This window comes from Oncorhynchus masou, chromosome 33, assembly GCF_036934945.1.
Source record: "Oncorhynchus masou masou isolate Uvic2021 chromosome 33, UVic_Omas_1.1, whole genome shotgun sequence".
Taxonomy (NCBI): domain Eukaryota; kingdom Metazoa; phylum Chordata; class Actinopteri; order Salmoniformes; family Salmonidae; genus Oncorhynchus; species Oncorhynchus masou.
Window position 1 is genome coordinate 39,442,329 of NC_088244.1, and position 21,529 is coordinate 39,463,857.

At 40.7% G+C, this 21,529-nt stretch overlaps 1 long non-coding RNA gene across 1 annotated transcript; it reads right to left on the minus strand.

Moving 5' to 3' along the window:
* Positions 1-19,134: 19,134 nt before the first annotated feature.
* Positions 19,135-21,425, minus strand: LOC135528516 (uncharacterized). Its single transcript, XR_010453553.1, has 3 exons — positions 20,957-21,425; positions 20,217-20,434; positions 19,135-19,981 (listed from the first exon to the last, which is right to left on the minus strand). It is a non-coding gene; the product is annotated as an uncharacterized LOC135528516 (long non-coding RNA).
* Between the last annotated feature and the right edge of the window lie 104 nt (positions 21,426-21,529).

Below are 21,529 nucleotides of genomic sequence, written 5' to 3' on the forward strand. Positions count from 1 at the left end.
TTTTGTCTGTTGGCAGGTATCAGCAAAATGGAGTCATGGTCAGCTTTTCCGAAAGGGGGGCGGGGCAGGGCCTTATATGCGTTGCGGAAGTTAGAGTAACAGTGATCCAAGGTTTTTCCGCCCCTGGTTGCGCAATCGATATGCTGATAAAATTTAGGGAGTCTTGTTTTCAGATTAGCCTTGTTAAAATCCCCGACAACAATGAGTGCAGCCTCCGGATAAATGGTTTCCAGTTTGCAAAGAGTTAAATAAAGTTTGTTCAGAGCCATCGGTGTGTCTGCTTGGGGGGGATATATACAGCTGTGATTATAATCTAAGAGAATTCTCTTGGTAGATAATTCGGTCTATATTTGATTGTGAGGAATTCTAAATCAGGTGAACAGAAGGATTTGAGTTCCTGTATGTTTCTTTCATCGCACCATGCCTCGTTAGCCATAAGGCATACACCCCCAGCCCTCTTCTTACCAGAAAGGTGTTTGTTTCTGTCGGCGCGATGCGTGGAGAAACCCGTTGGCTGCACCGCTTCGGATAGCGTCTCTCCAGTGAGCCATGTTTCCGTGAAGCACAGAACGTTACAGTCTCTGATGTCCCTCTGGAATGCTACCCTTGCTCGGATTTCATCAACCTTGTTGTCAAGAGACTGGACATTGGCAAGAAGAATGCTAGGAAGTGGGGCACGATGTGCCCGCCTCCGTAGTCTGACCAGAATACCGCCACGTTTCCCTCTTTTTCGGAGTCGTTTTTGGGTCGCTGCATGCGATCCATTCCGTTGTCCTGTTTGTAAGGCAGAACACAGGATCCGCGTTGCGAAAAACATATTCTTGGTCGTACTGATGGTGAGTTGACGCTGATCTTATATACAGTAGTTCTTCTCGACTGTATGTAATGAAACCTAAGATGACCTGGGGTACTAATGTAAGAAATAACACGTAAAAAAAACAAAAAACTGCATAGTTTCCTAGGAACGCGAAGCGAGGCGGCCATCTCTGTCGGCGCCGGAAGTTTTATATAGATAATCTATATATAGTATAGATTGGATAGTTATAATTTAGGCTATTAATGAGTGCGTAGTGGCAAATCAAATTGATACATTTGATACATTTTCAGCAGTCTGATGGCTTGGGGGTAGAAGCTGTTAAAGAGCCTTTTGGTCCTTGACTTGGCGCTCTGGTTTCACTTGCAGTGCGGGAACAGAGAGAACAGTCTATGATTTGGGTGACTGGAGTCTTTGACAAATTTTGCAGCCTTCCTCTGAAGGCCTAGTATTTAGGTCCTGGATGTCAGAACGCGTGGTCCCTTCGTGTATGTAAACTTCTGACCCACTGGGAATGTGATAATAAAATAAAAAGCTGAAGTAAATCCTTCTCTCTACTATTATTCTGACATTTCACATTCTTAAAATAAAGTGGTGATCCTAAATGACCTAAGACAGGGAATTTTTCCAGGATTACATTTCAAGAATTGTGAAAAACTGAGTTTAAATGTGTAAGGCGTATGTAAACTTCCAACTGTAGGTTTGAAGGAGAGATGAATGACAAGAGAGAATGACAGATCAGATGGATGGATGAATAGATTGAGGGATGAATGAAGAGAGGGAATGAGCGATGGATTGACGGATGGATAGATAAATTGAGAAAGGGAGAGGAGAAAGGAATGGGTTGACCAAAACAGATGGGCATTGCCCTGCTCTGAGAGAGCAACAGATGCCACAGAAATGCCCCCAGAACCTCGGTGCCAGCCAGGCCACTAAACAACAGTAAATAGACAGATAGAGACAGGGACACAGGGCACATGGGCTCTACAATGCCACTAACCCTCTCTCTCTCACACACACACTCTTGCATGCACGCACACACACACAAACACACAGAAGTCAGTGAGCCTTAGTGGTTGGGTTGTGTAGTGGATATGGGGTCAATGAGCTCAGCGACCAATCTCTTCGGAGCATTTGGCAGTCCTATGCTGAGGCTATAGACTGCTATGTCTCATATGGCATGCATGCCAGGTCAAAAGAGAGTAGGTGGATACAAGGGGTGATGTCATTATTTTTTTGACAAAGCTATTTAATCACTCACTGGATTTCATAGCAGTCCGCTGTTTCAATTGGTTTCAGTTGGACATTTTAATAGTTGTTAGATTTCCGCCGATTTCCGCCCTTTGCCAGAATCTCTGGTCATGAATATTATCAGTCATTACCAAGACATTAAGTCACTCACATTAATTGCACAAGTATAGAAATCCATTTAAAAATCCAGAAATTGTATCAACTACTGTACTACTGTACATTAGATGGGGGTGTCAATAGAGATACATTACATTTAATTAATGTTCTATTTAATTGTATGGAGTCTCTGTGTTGGTCTCATAATACAGATGCTAAATCTGTCATTCTGCCCCTGAACAAGGCAGTTACCCCACTGTTCCTAGGCTGTCATTGAAAATAAGAATGTGTTCTTAACTGACTTGAAAAACAGTCAAGTTGTGCTTATGATTATATTTGTATAAAACATTCACCTGACGTTGCAAGAACATTCCCAGAACACATTTAGTCTGTTCTTTAATAGTTCCTAACACATTTCTTTAGGTTGTGGTAACATTGTGGGGACATGGCAAGAGATACAGTATGTTGCCAAAACACAAAAAACTGTCTACTTGTGCCGATGATTACAAGGTTTCTATTAGGTTGGAAAAAAACATTTGTCTGATGTTGTAAGAACATTCCAAGAATATTTTTTTGTGTTCTATAAAAATTCCCAAAACTCTAAAACTGTGGAGTTGTGCTGGCATTCAGATAATGTTTTAATGTTTGTATCAGGGTGCACAAACATTCCTTTGATGTTGCAAGAATGATGTTGTGTTCTTGTAAGTTTCCCAGAACCCAAAATCTGTCCAGTTGTGATGACATTCTTACAATGTTTCTATTAGGTTACACAAAACATTCCCTCAATGTTCTTCCTATGTTCCCAGAATGATACCGTTTTGTTTTGAACAGTCCATTGAGGTTTCTTTCATGTGTTTGTGTTATCTTACCGTTGAGGAAGTTAGTTAAATGACAATCCGTCTAAAAACAGATACGGCGATTTATTAGACATTTATTGTAAACAATTATTGTTTTACAGTAATTTGTAGATAGTCACATGCATCCAATGCGCCACTGGAATGGACTAACAAAACTATAAAACTGTTCACACTTATACTCTGACTTACAGGTTGTGGTCTTTGTCTTTACAAAAGAGAGGATAACGACATCTAGAAAAATAAGTATCCTCTATTATTTCTTACTCTACCAATCTAATTTATATACTGTAAAGTTGGGGTGTTCTGACTTTTAATTTCCAGAAATCACTGACAGATTGAGGTGAAGTGTACGTATACAGTGCCTTCAGAAAGTATTCATACCCCTTGACTTATTCCACGTTTTGTTGTGTTACCGGATTAAATATATTGTTTTTCTCACCCATCTACACACAATACCCAATAATGTCAAAAGGAAAACATGTTTTTAGAAATGATTGAAAATGTATAGAAAATGTAATCCAGAAATATCTAATTTACATAAGTACTGTATTCCCACCCCTGAATTAATACTTTGTAGAAGCACCTTTGTCAGCAATTACAGTTGTGAGTCTTTCTGGGTCAGTCTGTAAGAGCTCTCCACACCTGGATTGTGCAACATTATTCATTAAGCTCATTATTATTTTCAAGATGATTCAAGCTCTGTCAAATTGGTTTTGGATCATTGCTAGACAACAATTTTCAGGTCTTGCCATAGATTTTGAAGTAGATTTAAGTCAAAACTGTAACTCAGGAACATTCTGTCTTCTTGGTAAGCACCTTCAGCGTAGATTTGGCCTTGTGTTTTGGTTTATTGTCCTGCTGAAAGGTAAATTCATCTCACAGTGTCTGGTGGAAAGCAGACTGAAGCAGGTTTTCATCCAGGATTTTGCCTGTACTTAGCTCCATTCCATTCCATTTTTATCCTGAAAAACTCCCTAGTCCTTAATGATTATAAGCATACCCATAACATGATGCAGCCACCACTATGCTTGCAAATATGGAGAGTGATACTTATTAATGTGTTGTATTGGATTTGCCCCAAACATAACACTTTGTATTCAGGACAACAAGTGAATTGATTTGCAAAATGTTTTCCAGTATTACTTTAGTGCCCTGTTGCAAACAGGATGCATGTTTTAAAACATGTTTATTTTGTACAGGCTTCTTTCTTTTCACTCTGTCATTTAGGTTAGTATTGTGGAGTAACTACAATGTTGTTGATCCATCCTCAGTTTTCTCCTATCACGGGCATTTTAAAAGGGGTGATTTTGTGGGGTGGCAGGGTAGCCTAGTGGTTAGAGCGTTGGACTAATAACTGAAAGGTTGCAAGTTCAAATCCCTGAGCTGACAAGGTACAAAACTGTCGTTCTGCCCCTGAACAGGCAGTTAACCCACTGTTCCTAGGCTGTCATTGAAAATAAGAATTTGTTCTTATTGACTTACCTAGTAAAATAAAGGTAAAAAAATATATATTTGTAAAGTCGCCTCATGGTGAAATCCCTGAGCAGTTTCCTTCCGCAACTGGTGTAGTGACTGGGTATATTGATAAACCACCCAAAGTGTAATGAGGTAGTCATCTCCAAAAATCATGTTAAACATTATTGCACACAGAGTGAGTCCATGCAACTTTAAAAAAAAAATGTGACTTGTTATGCGTATTTCTACTCCTGAACTTATTTAGGCTTGCCATAACAAAGGGGTTAAATAATTATTGCCTCAAGACATTTTTAATTAAGTTATAAGAATGTTGACTTTGCCATTATGGGGTAGTCTATGTAGGCCAGTGACAAAAAAAAACTCAATTGAATCCATTTTAAAATCAGGTTGTCACACAACAAAATGTGGGGAAAGTAAAGGGCATGAGTCGGCTTTATTGCTAAACAACCAACCCATAGTTTGGATCATAATTGAAGGATTTCAGTACAAATGGATATCCACTAAAAACATTAGGATCCTGGTGGTGCAGCAGACTAAGTAGACTACAGAACTTGAAGACAGCAGATTGCAGGTTCAAATCTACTTGAATATCATACTTTATGTAACGGATGTGAAATGGCTAGCTAGTTAGCGGTGTTCGCGCTAAATAGCGTTTCAATCGGTGACGTCACTTGCTCTGAGACCTTGAAGTAGTAGTTCCCCTTGTTTAATTTCATTATTCTTTTGGCCAAATTTCATATACACAAATGTAAATTTACAAACAGAAAACCACATTTTCGTATCCTACAAAAAGAAATTGAACTGTATTTTAAGACGGTTAAATGCTCTACTAACAAAAAAGCTGTTAGAATTGTAAGTATATGCATGTCCCTTAAGGTCCTTGTGTAATTGTAATATGATATTGTACCCCCTAGCTCGTTTGTCCATTGTTTGTAATATATGTATGCTTGTGTTCCCTCATGTGCTTTATGTATTGAAGAAAAAAAAAAAAAGGGCCGCGGCTTTTGTGGAGCGATGGGTAACGATGCTTCGTGGGTGTCAGTTGTTGATGTGTGCAGAGGGTCCCTGGTTCGCGCCCGGGTATGGGCGAGGGGACGGTCTATAATTATACTGTTACATTTACAAAATCTATATTTGGACAATATCCTAATCAAATCTAATGATGTAAGAAGATTGAAATGCCCTTTGTTGAAAAGTTGGGCAACTTCATATGATAATGTTACATTACACATCAATATTAGCAGAACATTGCGGCAAGATTTTCAGAACTATTTCCATTATGGTTGAAATATGTTTTTAGAACAATTCATCATGTCATAACCTTACAGGATAAATTTATAAGAGACTCGCAGGAATGTTTCTTCTTTGTTGTTAAAGGTGTTAGTAGTAATATTTTCATCAACATTAACAGAATATTTCAGGAATGTTTTTTTAGAACAACTTCTATTGTTACCAACATTGTATTGCTGAAATATGTTCAGGGAACGTTATTAGAACCATCAGATCATAATTTTCCGTGCTTCTTGTTATGCGTGTTTTGAATAACATATCCATCAACATTAGCGGAATGTTCCGGAACCACTTCTATTGCTCCCACATTTTGTTGAGGCAGTAAGTTCTAAGAACATTACTGGAACATTGTGTTATTACATTTCTTGGCAAACTAATAAGAACCTTAGGGGAATGTTCTGGGGTAGTTTTTACAGATGTTGTGAACAACAGTAATGTTAGGAGAACATTCCAAGGATATTTCATTTTCAGACATTTTATAGAAAAATTATTTGATCAAAAACGTTGTTTACATCCCTGTTAGTGAGCCTCTCTACTTTTCCAAGATAAGTGTCAGGTGTGGCCTGACAGGTGTGGCCTATCAAGAAGCTGATTAAACGGCACAACCTTGTGCTTGGGACAATAAACTGCCGCTCTAAAATCTGCAGTTTTATCACAAAACACAATGCTACAGATGTCTCTAGTTTTTAATGTCTACCAGAGCTGTTGCCAGAAAGCTGAAGGTTCATTTCGCTACCATAAGCCACCTCCAACGTCATTTTAGAAAATTTGGCAGTACGTCCAACCGGCCTCACAACCTCAGACCAAGTGTATGGTGTCGAAGAATGTGGTGATCGATGGTGTCAGAATCGGCACTGATGTCTAGGAGCACAACAAGGACAGATTAAAATATAATTTACCACTTTCACAAGGGCTGTCTCAATACTTTGATGGGGTTTAAAATCAGACTGGAGTGTTTCATATACATTATTTATCTTCAGGAAGGCTGCTAAGCAACTGCTTTTTCTAAAATTTGGCGAGGAATGGGAATGGGAGATTCGATATAGACCAATTTTTACAATTTTCCGGATCAAGGTTTGGCTTTTTCATGTGAGTCTTTATTACTCCCAGCTTTAGTGAGTTTGGTACACATCCGGAGTATAGGGAGACATTTATTATTTGCAACATAAGAGGGCCAAGCACAGGAAGTAGCTCTTTCATTTGTTAAGTTAGAATAGGGTCCAGTAAGCAGCTTGAAGATTTAGAGGCCATGACTATTTTTGTGAGTGTGTCGAGGGATACAAGATTAAACAAACTTGAGTGTTTCCAACTTTTTTCCAAAAAAGTTCTGGAATTCATTACTGCTGAAATTAAGACCATCCTCACCTGGGGAATGTTGCTTTTCAGTTAGCTTTGCGACAGTATCAAAACATTTTTGGGGGATTGTTTTTATCCTCCTCAATCAGGTTGGAAAAGTTGGCTGATCGAGCAGCAGTGAGAGATTTTCGATATTGCAAGGTACTGTCTTTCCAAGTTAGTCGGAAAAGGGAGCACCATTTTGTTCCAATTTTCTGGAAACTTTCAGGGCTCTGGTATTTTCTGTATACCAGGGAGCTAGTTTTTTGTTTTTAGCGGTGCGACTGAATCTATGTTATTATGCAAAGTTAAGTTTATATCCTCGGTTAGGTTAGGTTAGGTGGTTAACTGATTTTTGTACTCCGACATCCTTGGGTAGGTAGAGGGAGTCGGGAAGGGCATCTAGGAATCATTGCATTGTCTGAGAATTGATAGCGTGGCTCTTGATTATCCTTGGTTGGAGACTGAGTGAATTATTTGTTGCAATTGCAAACGTAATACAATTGTGCTCCGATAGTCCAGTATTACGAGGAAAAACATTTAGATCCACAATATCTATTCCACGGGACAAAACCAGGGTATGATTGTGGCAATGCCTAGGACCCAAGACATGTTGGACAAAACCCACTGAGTGAATGATGGCTCCAAAAGCCTTTTGGAGTGGATCTGCGGACTTCACCATGTGAATATTGAAGTCACCAAAAGGGATTAGGCTGCATATATTTCATGACTAGAACCTCAAAAGACGAAAATGCAGTCTTTGTTTTCGTGAATTGAAATGTACTGTAATAAATGGTAGCAACACCTCATGGGATTTGGTCACAAGTGTAACCAGGAGCAGACGCCTCATCGAACACAATAAATTCATGAGGCTTGAGCCATCTTTCAGTCAGGACAATTACATTCAAGTTATTTAGCAGATGTTCTTACCCAGAGTGCATACATTAACTCTTAACTTGAGTGCATACATTTTCGTACATGTCCACTGTGGGAATCAAGCCCACAACCCTGGCATTGCAAGCGCCATGCTCTTCCAACTGAGTCACACGGGACTAAAGTTTATGATCAGTGATTAGTTAATTGACTATGACTGCCTTGGAAGTGAGGGATCTAACATTAAGTAGTCCTATTTTGAGATATGAGGTATTATCACAATCTCTTTCAATAATGTCAGGAATGGAGGAGGTCTTGATTCCAGTGAAATTGCGAAGGCGAACACCGCCATGTTAAGTTTTGCCAGACCTAGATTGAGGCACAGACACAGTCTCAATGGGGAAAACTGAGCTGACTACACTGACTCTGCTAGGGGCAGTCTCCACTAAGCTGGTAGGCTAGCTAACAGTCTGCTGCCTGGCCTGCACCCTATCTCATTGTGAAGCTAGAGAAGTTAGAGCCCTGTCTATGTTATTAATAGATAAGATGACAGAACCCATTCAGCAAGGATGGAGTCCATCACTCCTCAGCAGGCCAGGTATGCTCCTGTTTGTGGGTGATTCCCTGAAAAGAGGGCCACTTATCTACAAATTCTATCTTTTGGGAGGGGCAGAAAATAGTTTTCTTCTTTTTTTGATGAACAGAGCTCATCAGAGACAATTACTCAATGCCAACACATCTTTCTAGCTAAATTACACGCTGAAGCTATGACGCGCTTGGTGCTCTCTGATTGTTCCATTCTAACATTGTTGTTGCCGACCTGAATAACAATATCCCTATACTATCTATACTCGCCAATTTTAGCCTCAGCCAGTACCATCTTCAGATTAGCCTTTTTGTCGGCAGCCCTGCCCCCTGCTAAACAATGAATGATCGCTGGATAATTATTTTAAAGTCTATTTACTGCATGTAATGGGGTCGCCAGTGACTAGGGTTTTCAATTTGTCAGCACTATTGGAGTCAGAGCTTCAGTGGCTCAGACCCTGTAACGGATGGAGGAGAGACCTGGCTTGTCGGGAAAACCGGTTGAAAGCTTCTATCGGCTGAATGAACAACACCGGTTGAGCATGCATTTCTTTCCAAAAGCCATTAGAAAATTGTCCGGCCATCATTTGCTACACTTAAATTGCCCTTACCTAACGACTGCGTCTGAAGCCGAGCATGCAACTCAGCTATCCTCACCATAAGGTGATGGTTCTCCTGTATATTATGAGTACAGCGACTGCAAAGCGAAGGCAAAATGTTACTTAGATTTTACAACTGGAGGAAGTCCTGCAGATCCATGCCAGATAAAGTGTCCGGGGTGATGATATACCACCCCTACCTTGTCACGACACAACTGATTGGCTCAAATGCATTAAGAAGGAAAGAAATTCCACAAATTAACTTTTAAGGCACACCTGTTAATTGAAATGCATTCCAGGTGACTACCACATGAAGCTGGTTGAGAGAATGCCAAGAGTGTTCAAAGCTGTCATCAAGGCAAAGGGTGGCTACTTTGAAGAATCTAAAATATATTTTGATTTGTTTAACACTTTTTTGATTACCACATGATTCCATTTGTTATTTCATAGTTTTGATGTCTTCACTGTTAGAAATTAATGAGCAGGTGTGTCCAAACTTTTGACTGGTACTGTAGATCAACGGCGGATGTGGAGGATTCATACAAGGTAATATGGATGGAGAAGGAAATGCATTGCTTTACAATGACCATCAGGGTGTACTGTTTCCATGCATACCAAATGTTTGCACTTTTGGTGACTTGACCTACATTGCATATGACCATAGCACATGATGTATGGTCTTAATGGATGGGGTGGGGTGGGGTGGGATTCTTAGGACATTGCCAGCAGTAAGATTTTAGTTCAATTTACAAAAGACAAGGGCTATAGCTTTCAAATGCTATATCACTTTCTATTTTCTGACAAACTCCCCAAACTCGCAGGACCCTGTACAGGAATATTCCCTGCTTGTTGTTATGGGTGATTTTAATAACTTTTTACCAGATAAGTTGACTGAGAACACATTTTCACTTACAGCAATGGCCTAGGGAATAGTTACAAGGGAGAGGAGGGGGGATGAATGAGCAAATTGGAAGCTGGGGATGAAAAACACACAGAGAAGCAAACTAAATCAATCTAAGTGCATATTCTATATTCATAGCTGATGTGAAATTTCCTACATGACAGTAGCCAATTTGAATCTGCCGCCAATAAGAAAAAAATGCCCATTCACACACATTCCTACACAGCTTTACAAATTCAGCATTACAGCCTCTGTACGCCTATGTAGACATTCCACAAAAACATCTGCCGTTTCCAGCTACGATAGTCATTTACAATATTAACAATGTCTACAATAAATGTATGATCAATTTGATGTTATTTTAATGGACATTTCCAAGTGACCCCAAACTGTTGAACGGTGGTGCATAAATATTTAAACATGATTAAAGTGACCAATTTTCATTGACTATGTACATAGGGCAGCAGTCCCTAAAGTGCAAGGTAGAGTACCCGGTGGTAGCCGGCTAGTGACAGTGAATGAGGGGTAGAGTAGGATACTAGGCAGAGGGCAGGGTACTGGGCGGAGGATTTCAAGTGGTGGCTGTTTAACAGTCTGATGGCCTGCTTTGACGCAATCTGCACTGTCTCTGCCTTATTGTTGGTAGTGGGCTGAACAGGCTGTGGCTCGGCTGGCTGAGGTCCTTGAGGATATTCGTGGCCTTCCTGTGACACCGGGTGCTACAAATGTCCTGAAGGACAGGCAGTGTGTCCCCAATGGTGTGCTGGGCTGACCGCACCACCTTCTGGAGAGCCCTGCTGTTGTGGACGGTGCAATGTCCGTACCAGGCGGTGATACAGCCCAACAGGATACTCTCAATTGTGCAGCTGTAGACGTTTGTGATGGTCTTAGAGGGCAAGTCAAATTTCTTTAGCCTCCTGAGGTTTAAAGGAACCATTTCAGGTCATCAGTGATGTGCATGCAAAGGAACTTGAAGCTTTTGACAATCTCCACTGCAGGGGTTGTCGATTAGAAAATGAGATATGTTGATGGGATTTTGGGAGAGTTTCCCTCAGATTTCCTTTATTAAAGTCCCCAACTACAATAAATGCGCCCTCAGGATATACGGTTTCCAGTTTGCACAAAATCCAGTGTATAGTTGAAGTTGGCAGTTTACATACACTTAGGTTGGAGTATTTAAAACTAGATTTGGATAGAAAACACACTGATATTTCTAAAACAGTTTGAATGATGTCTGTGAGTATAACAGAACTCATATGGCAGGCAAAAACCTGAGAAAAAATCCAACCAGGCAGTGGGAAATTTGAGGTTTGTAGTTTTTCAACTCATTCTCTATTGAATACAAAGTGTCTATGGGGTCATATTGCACTTCCTATGGCTTCTACTAGATGTCAACAGTCTTTAGAACCTTGTTTGATACTTCTACTGTGAAGTGGGGGCGAATGAGAGGGGAATGAGTTGAAGGTCTGCCAGAGAGGCATGAGCTGACCATGTGCGTTCACATGATTGTTAGCTTGAGTTCCATTGCAATTCTATAGACAATGGAATTCTCCGGTTGGAACATTATTGAAGATTTATGTTAAAAACATCCTAAAGATTGATTCTATACATCGTTTGACATGTTTTTACGGACTATAACGGAACTTTTTTACTTTTCGTCTGCACCTAGTGATCGCTCGTCATGAATTTGGATTACTGGGCTAAACGCGCAAACAAAAAGGAGGTATTTGGACATAAATTATGGACATTATCGAACAAAACAAACATTTATTGTGGAACTGGGATTCCTGGGAGTGCATTCTAATGAAGATCATCAAAGGTAAGTGAATATTTATAATGCTATTTCTGACTTCTGTTTGGGTTGTTTTGGTCTCTGTACTCAAATTATTGCAAATTATTGCATGGTGTGCTTTTTCCGGTAAAGCTCTGGTAAAGCTTTTTTGAAATCTGACCAATTCCATGCATAATAGTTGTATCTTTTATCAATGTTTATTATGAGTATTTCTGTAAATTGATGTGGCTCTCAGCAAAATCACCGGATGTTTTGGAAGTACTGAACGTAACGCTTTTTTTATATAAATATGAACTTTATCGAACAAAATATACATGTATTGTGTAACATGAAGTCCTATGAGTGTCATCTGATGAAGATCATCAAAGGTTAGTGATTAATTTATCTCTATTTCTGCTTTTTGTTACTCCTCTCTTTGGCTGGAAAAATGTCTGTGTTTTTCTGTGACTTGGCTCTGACCTAACATAATCGTTTGGTTTGCTTTTGTCATAAAGCCTTTTTGAAATCGGACACCCTGGTGGGATTAACAAGAAGTATATCTTTAAAATGGTGTAAAATACTTGTAATGTTTGAGGAATTTTAATTTTGGGATGTCTGTCATTTTTTAAAATTTGGCGCCCTGCACTTTCACTGGCTGTGGTCATATCGATCCCGTTAGCAGGATCTCAGCCCAAAGAGGTTTTAAGGACAACCAAGTCAAGGTATTGGAGTGGCCATCAGAATGCCCTGACCTCAATCCTATAGAAAATGTGTGGGCAGAACTGAAATAGCATGTGCGAGCAAGGAGGCCTACAAACCTGACTCAGTTACAGCTCTGTCAGGGGGAATGGGACCAAATTCACCCAACTTATTGTGGGAATATTGTAGAAGGCTACCCGAAACGTTTGACCCAAGTTAAACAATTTAAAGGCAATGCTACCAAATACTAATTGAGTGTATGTAACTTCTGACCCACTGGGAATGTGATGAAATAAATAATTAACCCTACTATTATTCTGACATTTGACATTCTTCAAATAAAATAGTGAATCTAACTGACCTAAGACAGGGAATTTTTACTAGGATTAAATGTCAGGAATTGTGAAAAACTGAGTTTAAATGTATTTGGCTAAGGTGTATGTAAACTTCCGACTTCAACTGTAGTTCCTTGAGAGCCATTGTGGTGTCGGCTTGTAGGGGAGCATACACGGCAGTGACTATAACCAAATATAATTATCTTAGGAAGTAATACGGTGGGCATTTGAGGATGAGGTATTCCAGATGGGGAGAACAAAAGGACTTGAATTTCTGTATGTTACCTCAATCACACCATGAGTTTTTAATCATGAGACATTCTCCTCCACCTCTGTGTTTCCCGGAGAGTAATTTAACCTGTCCGTGCAATGAACGGAGAACCCTGCTAATTGTATGGATGGGGACAATATATCCGGAGAGAGCCATGATTCCGTGAAACAGACTATGTTACAGTCCCTCATGTCTCTCTGGAAGAAGATCCTCGCACTGAGCATATCTATTTTATTGTTCATGGACTGAACTTTAGCGAGTAATATATTGGAAGCAGTGGGTGGTATGCCCACCTCCCGAGTCTGACTAGGGCCGTATTTCTCCTCCCTATCCTCCGGCAGCAACTTTTTGGAGTGTCATCGAGGATGAATTTTGCCGCCTTGGGCAGTTCAAACAAAGGATCCAAGTCTGGGAAGTCAAATTTCTAGTAGAATTTCTGTTGAGTGACCACTGATCTAATATCCAAAATGCATTTTCGGCTATAGGTGATAGTAAAAACTATAAACGTTCTGATGAAATAATGTAAGAAATAACACACAAAAAACAAAATATAGCAAAGTTTGCTAGGAGCTCGAAACAGGGCGACCATGTCTGTCGGTGCCATCTCATTACTGATATGTTGTGTTATTACAATACCTGGAAACCTAATTAGAACATTTGGGGAATGTTCTGTAGCGGTTGTTACAGATGTTGAACACAACATTTTAGTTATCACTAGGAGAACATTCCAAGGATATTTCATTCATAACATTTTCTGGAAGAAAAATAAACATTTTGTTATCATCATGTTAGATACAACCCTACAGTAAATAGAACTTAATGGGCATCTTAGGTAATGTTCTGAAAATGTTCCCGGTTTGCCGGTGGGGTGTGGGGAGGTGCTGTTATAGTGTTTTAGAGAGAGTGGATTTGGTGCTGATGAGGTGGCATACCAAGCATGCTCCTGTTACTTTGAAGTAGAGGATCGCCCTCTATTGAGGTAGAAGGAAAATGGCATGGAGGTGCGGATTCTGTCATACACAACAACGACATCCTGTACATTAAAACAATTATATAATTAACAGATTTTATTGACTGCTCTATAAACAATCATCTTATTGAGATGAATTAGGAGGTATATAAGAAAACATTTATATATTATATAATAATAGTATATATCACATATATATATATACACATACACACAGTAATAGTAAAACGTTTCGACACACCTACACATTCAAGGGTTTTTCTTTATTTGTTACATTGTAGAATAATAGTGAAGATCTCAAAACTATAAAATAACACATATAGAATAATGTAGTAACCAAAAAAAAGTGTTAAACAAATCAAAATATATGTTAAATTCTTGAAAATGGCCTATTTATTGCCTACCTCTTTTATCTTACCCCATATGCACACACTGTATAAAGACTTTTTCTCTATTGTGTTATTGACTGTGTTGTTGTTTGTGTCACACTTCTTTGCTTTATCTTAGCCAGGTCGCAGTTGTAAATGAGAATTTGTTCTCAACTAGCCTACCTGGTGAAATAAAGGTGAAATATATTTTTTAAAATAGCCAGCTTTTGTCTTGATGACAGCTTTGCACACTCTTGGCATTCTCTCAACCAGCTTCACCTAGAATGCTTTTCCAACAGTCTTGAAGGAGTACCCACATATGCTTAGCACTTGTTGGCTGCCTTTCCTTCACTCTGCGGTCCAACTCATCCCAAACTATCTCAATTGGATTGAGGTCGGTTGATTGTGAAGGCCAGGTCATCTGCAGCATTCCATCACTCTCCTTCATGGTCAAATAGCCCTTACACAGCCTGGAGGTGTGTTGGGTCATTATCCTGTTGAAAAACAAACGATAGAAGGAAAGAAATTCCACAAATTAACTTTTAACAAGGCACACCTGTTTATTGAAATGCATTCCAGGTGACTACCTCATGAAGCTGGTTGAGAGAATGCCAAGAGTGTGCAAAGCTGTCATCAAAGCAAAGGGTGGCTACTTTGAAGAACCTAAAATCTATTTGGATTTGTTTAACACTTTTTTGATTCCATATGTGGTATTTCATAGTTTTGATGTCTTCGCTATTATTCTACAATGTAGAAAATAGTAAAAAATAAAGAAAAACCCTTGAATGAGTAGGTGTGTCCAAACTTTTGACTGGTACTATATATACTGTATACATATATATATACTGTATATATATACTGTATATATATACTGTATATATATACTGTATATATATATATACTGTATATATATATATATATATATATATATATATACTGTATATATATATATATATATATATATATATATATATATATATATATATATCACACACACTGAACAAAAATATAAATGCAACATGCAACAATTTCAATAATTTTACTGAGTTACAGTTCATATAAAGAAATCAGTCAATTTAAATCAATTCATTAGGCCCTAATCTATGGATTTCACATGATTGTTCAGGGGAGCAGGCCATGGGTGGGCCTGGGACCCACTTGGGAGCCAGGCCTACCCACTAGGGAGCCAAACACTCCCACTGGGAAGCCATAAAAATAAAAACAATTTGAGGGGGTTACCCTTATTTTACCAGATAAGTTGACTGTGAACACATTCTCATTTTCAGCAGCGACCTAGGGAATAGTTACAGGGGAGAGGAGTGGCGATGAATGAGCAAATTGGAAGCTGGGGATGATTCGGTGGCCATGATGGTATGAGGGCCAGATTGGGAATTTAAATCCATCGGGGGGCACAACTAGTATTGCTTCAGAGCCCTAATAAAACAAGGTAGATTGGTGCTACTGCTGTTCGAATGTACAAAAATGTATCTGAAATGCAGCCGCAGACCTACACATTATTTGCGCCTACCAACATGCACAGATCAGCTGGACAGGATGAACACCACTAGGCTATCAAAGATTCTTACAGGCTTCATAACTTAAACTTCAATAACTCAAACTATAGGCTACACTTTCCATTACAAAAGGTCTTTATTGTAGATAGAAATACTCAGTTGCATTAGCTGTCCATGTGGCTGGTCTCTGAAGAACTCGTAATGATCATGCTGTTTATTCAGCTTCTTGATATGCCACACCTGTCAGGTGAATGCATTATCTTGGCAAAGCAGAAATGCTCACTAACAGGGATGTAAACAAGTTTGTGCACAATATTTGAGAGAAATAGCTTTTTGTGCATTTCTGGGATCTTTTCTTTCAGCTCATGAAAAATGGGACCAACACTTTACATGTTGCATTTATATTTTTGTTCAGTATATACATAATATACACATAATAATATATATAATATACATATACACACTGAGTATACAAACATTAAGAACACCTGCTCTTTCCATAACGTAGACTTATCAGGTAAATCCAGGTGAAAGCTATGATCCCTTATTGATGTCACATGTTAAATCCCCATCAATCAGTGTAGATGAAGGAGGAGGAGAGGATAAAATGCAAATTAATTACTTAAAAATCATACAATGTGATTTTCTGGATTTTTCCGTCTCTCACAGTTGAAGTGTACCTATGATAAAAATTACAGACCTCTACATTCTTTGTAAGTAGGAAAACCTGCAAAATCGGCAGTGTATCAAATACTTGTTCTCCCCACTCTATATATATATTTTAATAATATAAATGTTCTCTTAGCTCTCTGATACATGGATCAAAAGCTTTTTTTCTGCCACATAATGTAACGGTTGTCGTCTGGAGAAAGAGAGGACCAAGGTGCAAGGTGGTAAGAATTCATTGTAATTTAAAAAATATAAATAAAACGAACAGTCCTGAACGGTGCAACAAAACACAGAACAGAAAATAAACGGCCGCAAAACCTGAACCTATAGGGGAGGATCTGGGTGGGTGTCTGTCCGCGGTGGCGGCTCTGGCGCGGGACGTGGACCCCACTCCACCATAGTCTTTGTTCGGCTCCTCAAGCGGCAACCCTCGCCGCCGACCTTGGACTGGGGACCCTAGCAATGGGTTCCGAATGGACGGGAGATTCCGGCAGCACCGGACAGGCGGGAGACTCCGGCAACGCCGGACAGGCGGGAGTGAAGGGCGATTCTGGCAGCTCCTGGCTGACTGACGGCTCTGGCAGCTCCTGGCTGACTGATGGCTCTGGCAGCTCCTGGCTGACTGATGGCTCTGGCAGCTCCTGGCTGACTGACGGCTCTGGCAGCTCCTGGCTGACTGACAGCTCAAGACAGACTGGTGGCTCTGGCAGCTCAGGACAGACTGGCGGCTCTGGCAGCTCAAGACAGACGGGAGACTCTGGCAGCTCAAGACAGACGGGAGACTCTGGCAGCTCAGGTGCGGGGGGCTGCCACCGGAGGGCTGGTGCATGGAGGTGGCACCGGACCGTGAAATCACACTGGAGCTCTCGAGCACTGAGCCTGCCCAACATTTACCTGGGTGAATGTTCACCGTAGCCAGGCCAGTGCGGCGAGGTGGAATAGCCCGCACTGGGCTGTGCTGGCGAACCGGGGACACCATGCATAAGGCTGGTGCCATGTACCCCGGGCCGAGGAGACGCACTGGAGACCAGATGCGCAGAGCCGGCTTCATGGCACCTGGCTCGATGCCCACTCAAGCCCGGCCGATACGGGGAGCTGGGATGTAGCGCACCGGACTAAACACGCGTACTGGGGACACCGTGCGCTCCACCGCATAACACAGTGCCTGACCAGTACGACGCCCGCCACGGTAAGCACGGGGAGTTGGCGCAGGTCTCCTACCTGACTTCGCCACACTCCCCGTGTGCCACCCCCTACATTTTTGGGGGGGCTGCCTCTCGGGCTTCCTTGCCAGCCATGTTCCCACATACCGATGGTTCCTCTCTCCGGCTGCCTCTGCTCTCCTAGCTGCCTCCACCTGTTCCCATGGAAGGCGATCCCTTCCCGCCAGGATCTCCTCCCATTTGTAGACTTCCTTGCCGTCCAGAACGCCCTCCCATGTCCAGGAGTCCTGAGATCGCTGCTGCCTGAAATCAAGCTGCTTGGTCCCTTTTTGGTGGGTGTTTCAGTAACGGTTGTCGTCGGGAGAAAGAGAGGACCAAGGTGCAGCATGATAAGTATTCATTGTAATTTAATAAAGAATGAATACTGAAACAAAAACAATACACGACAAACAAACGGCTACCTAAGTATGATTTTCAATCAGGGAAAACGATTGACAGCTGCCTCTGATTGAGAACTATACCAGGCCAAACACAGAAAATCCCAAATTATAGAAAAAAGAACATAGACAACCCACCCAACTCACGCCCTGACCATACTAAAACAAAGACATAACAAAGGAACTAAGATCAGAACGTGACACATAATCAGTGGAGAAAAATACACATTTTTAAACAAATAAACTGCAACATAGTACTGAGAACACAACTTTCAAGCATGGAGTCAAAACCCACATCTTCGATGAACCATCTTAAAGCTATCCTACCATATACAGTGCCCTCCATAATTATGTATTTATTTTAATTGTATTAAACCTTCATTTAACTAGGCAAGTCAGTTAAGAACAAATTCATATTTACAATGATGGCCTACCCCGGCCAAACCCTGACGACGCTGGGCCAATTGTGCGCTGCCCTATGAAACTCCCAATCACGGCCGGTTGTGATACAACCTGGAATTGAACCCGGGTCTGTCATGAAGCCTCTAGCACGGAGATGCAGCGACTTAGACCGCTGTGCCACTCGGGAGCACAAATACTTATTGGGACAGTGAAAAATCTTCTTCTTTTGGCTCTGTACTCCAAAAGTTTGGATTTGAAATTAAACAAAGACTGGCTGCTTTAATTTGAGGGTACTTTCATCCATATCGGGTGACCCATTTAGAAATTACAGCACTTGGTCCCATATTCATAGCACGCAATGACCTCATCAAGCTTGTGACCACAAATTTGTTGGATGCACTTGCTCTTTGTTTTGGTTGTTTCAGATTATTTTGTGCACAATAGTAAATAATGCACTGTCATGTTGAAGTCACTTTTATTGTAAATAAAAATCAATATTTTTCTTAACACTTCTAGTTGCACAAATATCACCCCTGTTATTGTAACAGTGAGAGGATAACATGTCTTGGAGATATGATATTTTTGTACGTCTGTAACCAACCTTTTTGGGAACGGTTGGCTACAATCATAACTGCTCAGTGTTGGGGAGTCGTGAACAACATGTCGTTCAACTAGTAATTTAACTACATTTTACAGTAGTTTGGTGGTAGATGAACTGAATTCAAATCTAGGTAGTGTTTTCAGTAGTTAATTACTTTTCATGCCATGTGGTGGTGTAGCTAACTACTGGAAATCCACACTGTTTTGTTTTGCGAAAAGAAAAGAAAATATGGGCGAAGTAAAGCAATACCTTCCTTTCTTAATTTGAAGTTGTTGTGTTTAATAGGCCAAATTACACATTCTGTTAACATTTGACCAGTAAAGTGATCTGTTCTTGCAACTTGTAGTCTATGACATTTCAGATTTAAATTTGATAATTTTTCACAAAGTAGTTTTGATGTAGTCTACTACTTTGTCAAAGTAACTTTAAGGAAACTACATTTTTCTTAAGGGCAGCTAAGCTTCTAGTGTGAATTGGTAGCTCGGTAAGCTATATTTTCAGTGTAGCTTCCCCAACACCGTTACTGCTCTTCTCGTCTTGTGTTTGATTCCTGAGCGTGACAATATGTATAGAATTTGAACTAAGAGTAGTTCTAGTTCTATGGTTTCATGAAGCTCCAGTGGAGTCAGCTCTCCTCTGTCACTCCCTTCAGACGAAGCTCCTCCTGGACCCGAGAGAGGTAGCCTGGGTCTGGATACCCGAAACTAACAAGGAGAAAAGAGAGAGGGCGTAACAGCTTCAGTGTCACATTGATCTGCCATTTCAAAAACATGGCAATGTTCGAATGCTCTCAAACGTCAATAACACTGCTGCAACACCGTCAATCACTGATATGGGTCTTAGGGATAGAAATGTCACAATGGAACTTCAGGAGCATTCAAACCGTGTGTGAGTATTCTGATTCTATTTCATCAGACTAGGATAGATAGGCCTACTTACAACTGTGGTCCTCCACTAATGTTGGTCTTGTGGTGTATGTCGTTCCATGTGATGGAGTTGTTGAGGCCGGTAGTGGCTGATGTCCCGATCGTGAAGATGAGCCTCCTGTGAAAGGCTGTCTGGAGTAGCCTCAGTACCTTCTCTCCTTCCTCACAGGCTGGCAGAAAGGCTGTCCTGGATGTGCTGCAGTACTTCTCACCCGGGTTCGGATGCTCAGGCTGGAGGGATGTGGCGAGAAAGAGGAATATCAATCAATCAACTGTGTCTATAAAACCATTTTCCACAGTAGCAAGGAAAAACTCCCAAGAAGGAAGAGACCTCAAGAGGAACCAGACTCAAAACCGGAGATGGGTCTTCTCCTCTGGCTGTAGGCCTAATCATGTTATTTCAAATAACTGACTGGTGGTGGTAAGATGAATCCTACTACTTATAATTAGGGACTCATGGAGGATCACACTCCACCTTAGGTGATAAAGAAGTCAGCAGCTAATCTGTCTGGCATGACATCACCAGCAAGACTGTAATGCCATGGAGGGGCAGTACCAAAGCAATACATCGACTTTCATATAAGGGCTTTCAAGAACAACATTAAGATGAATCTCTAACTAATCTCCGACTTTACGCATTCCATCTTCAAATCAATTGTGGCACAATGTCTATTGACACTTTCAATTCTGCGATACAATATAAAGCCCATCTGCGTCACATATAAAGTAAACATAGGCTACAATAAATCTCACCCCTTGTACTCCGGCTGGAAAGTGATAATCAATCGTGATATGTCCATTCCCCTCCTCATAGCCAGGTAAACACTGCCAGTTGCGTCTCACTGTCATGATCCCGTTCCGGGGCTGCGTTCCTTCGTAGGTCCCGTAAAAACTATTACATACCGGACATGCGGGTTTAATTTTGAAAAACGAGTCAATACAACTTGAACAGAATGAGTGAGAACATTTTAAAGTTGTCTTTTCCTGAAAACTATCCATGCATATTATGCAATGGTCCTCCGAGTCGCCGCCGAGTCGCTGCTCTGTTGCAGAAATACATCTGTCGCCTATGTTGGAGAATCCAGATGATGTCATTATAGATTAAGCGTTTGAGGACATTTTGTACATAGCTAATTTGAGGCAGAAACAGGAAAACCCAAAGTCATCTGACCAACTCGTCTGTGCTGAACTATGATTTCCAGGAAGACTATGTCGACAGAAAGAGGACTAAAGCCTCCCACATCTAGTCATTACCATACGTCACCCGTTGCTAATGTTCGACAGAAGGTACAATGTAAGTGTAAAAGCTACAGTAACGTTCCACTT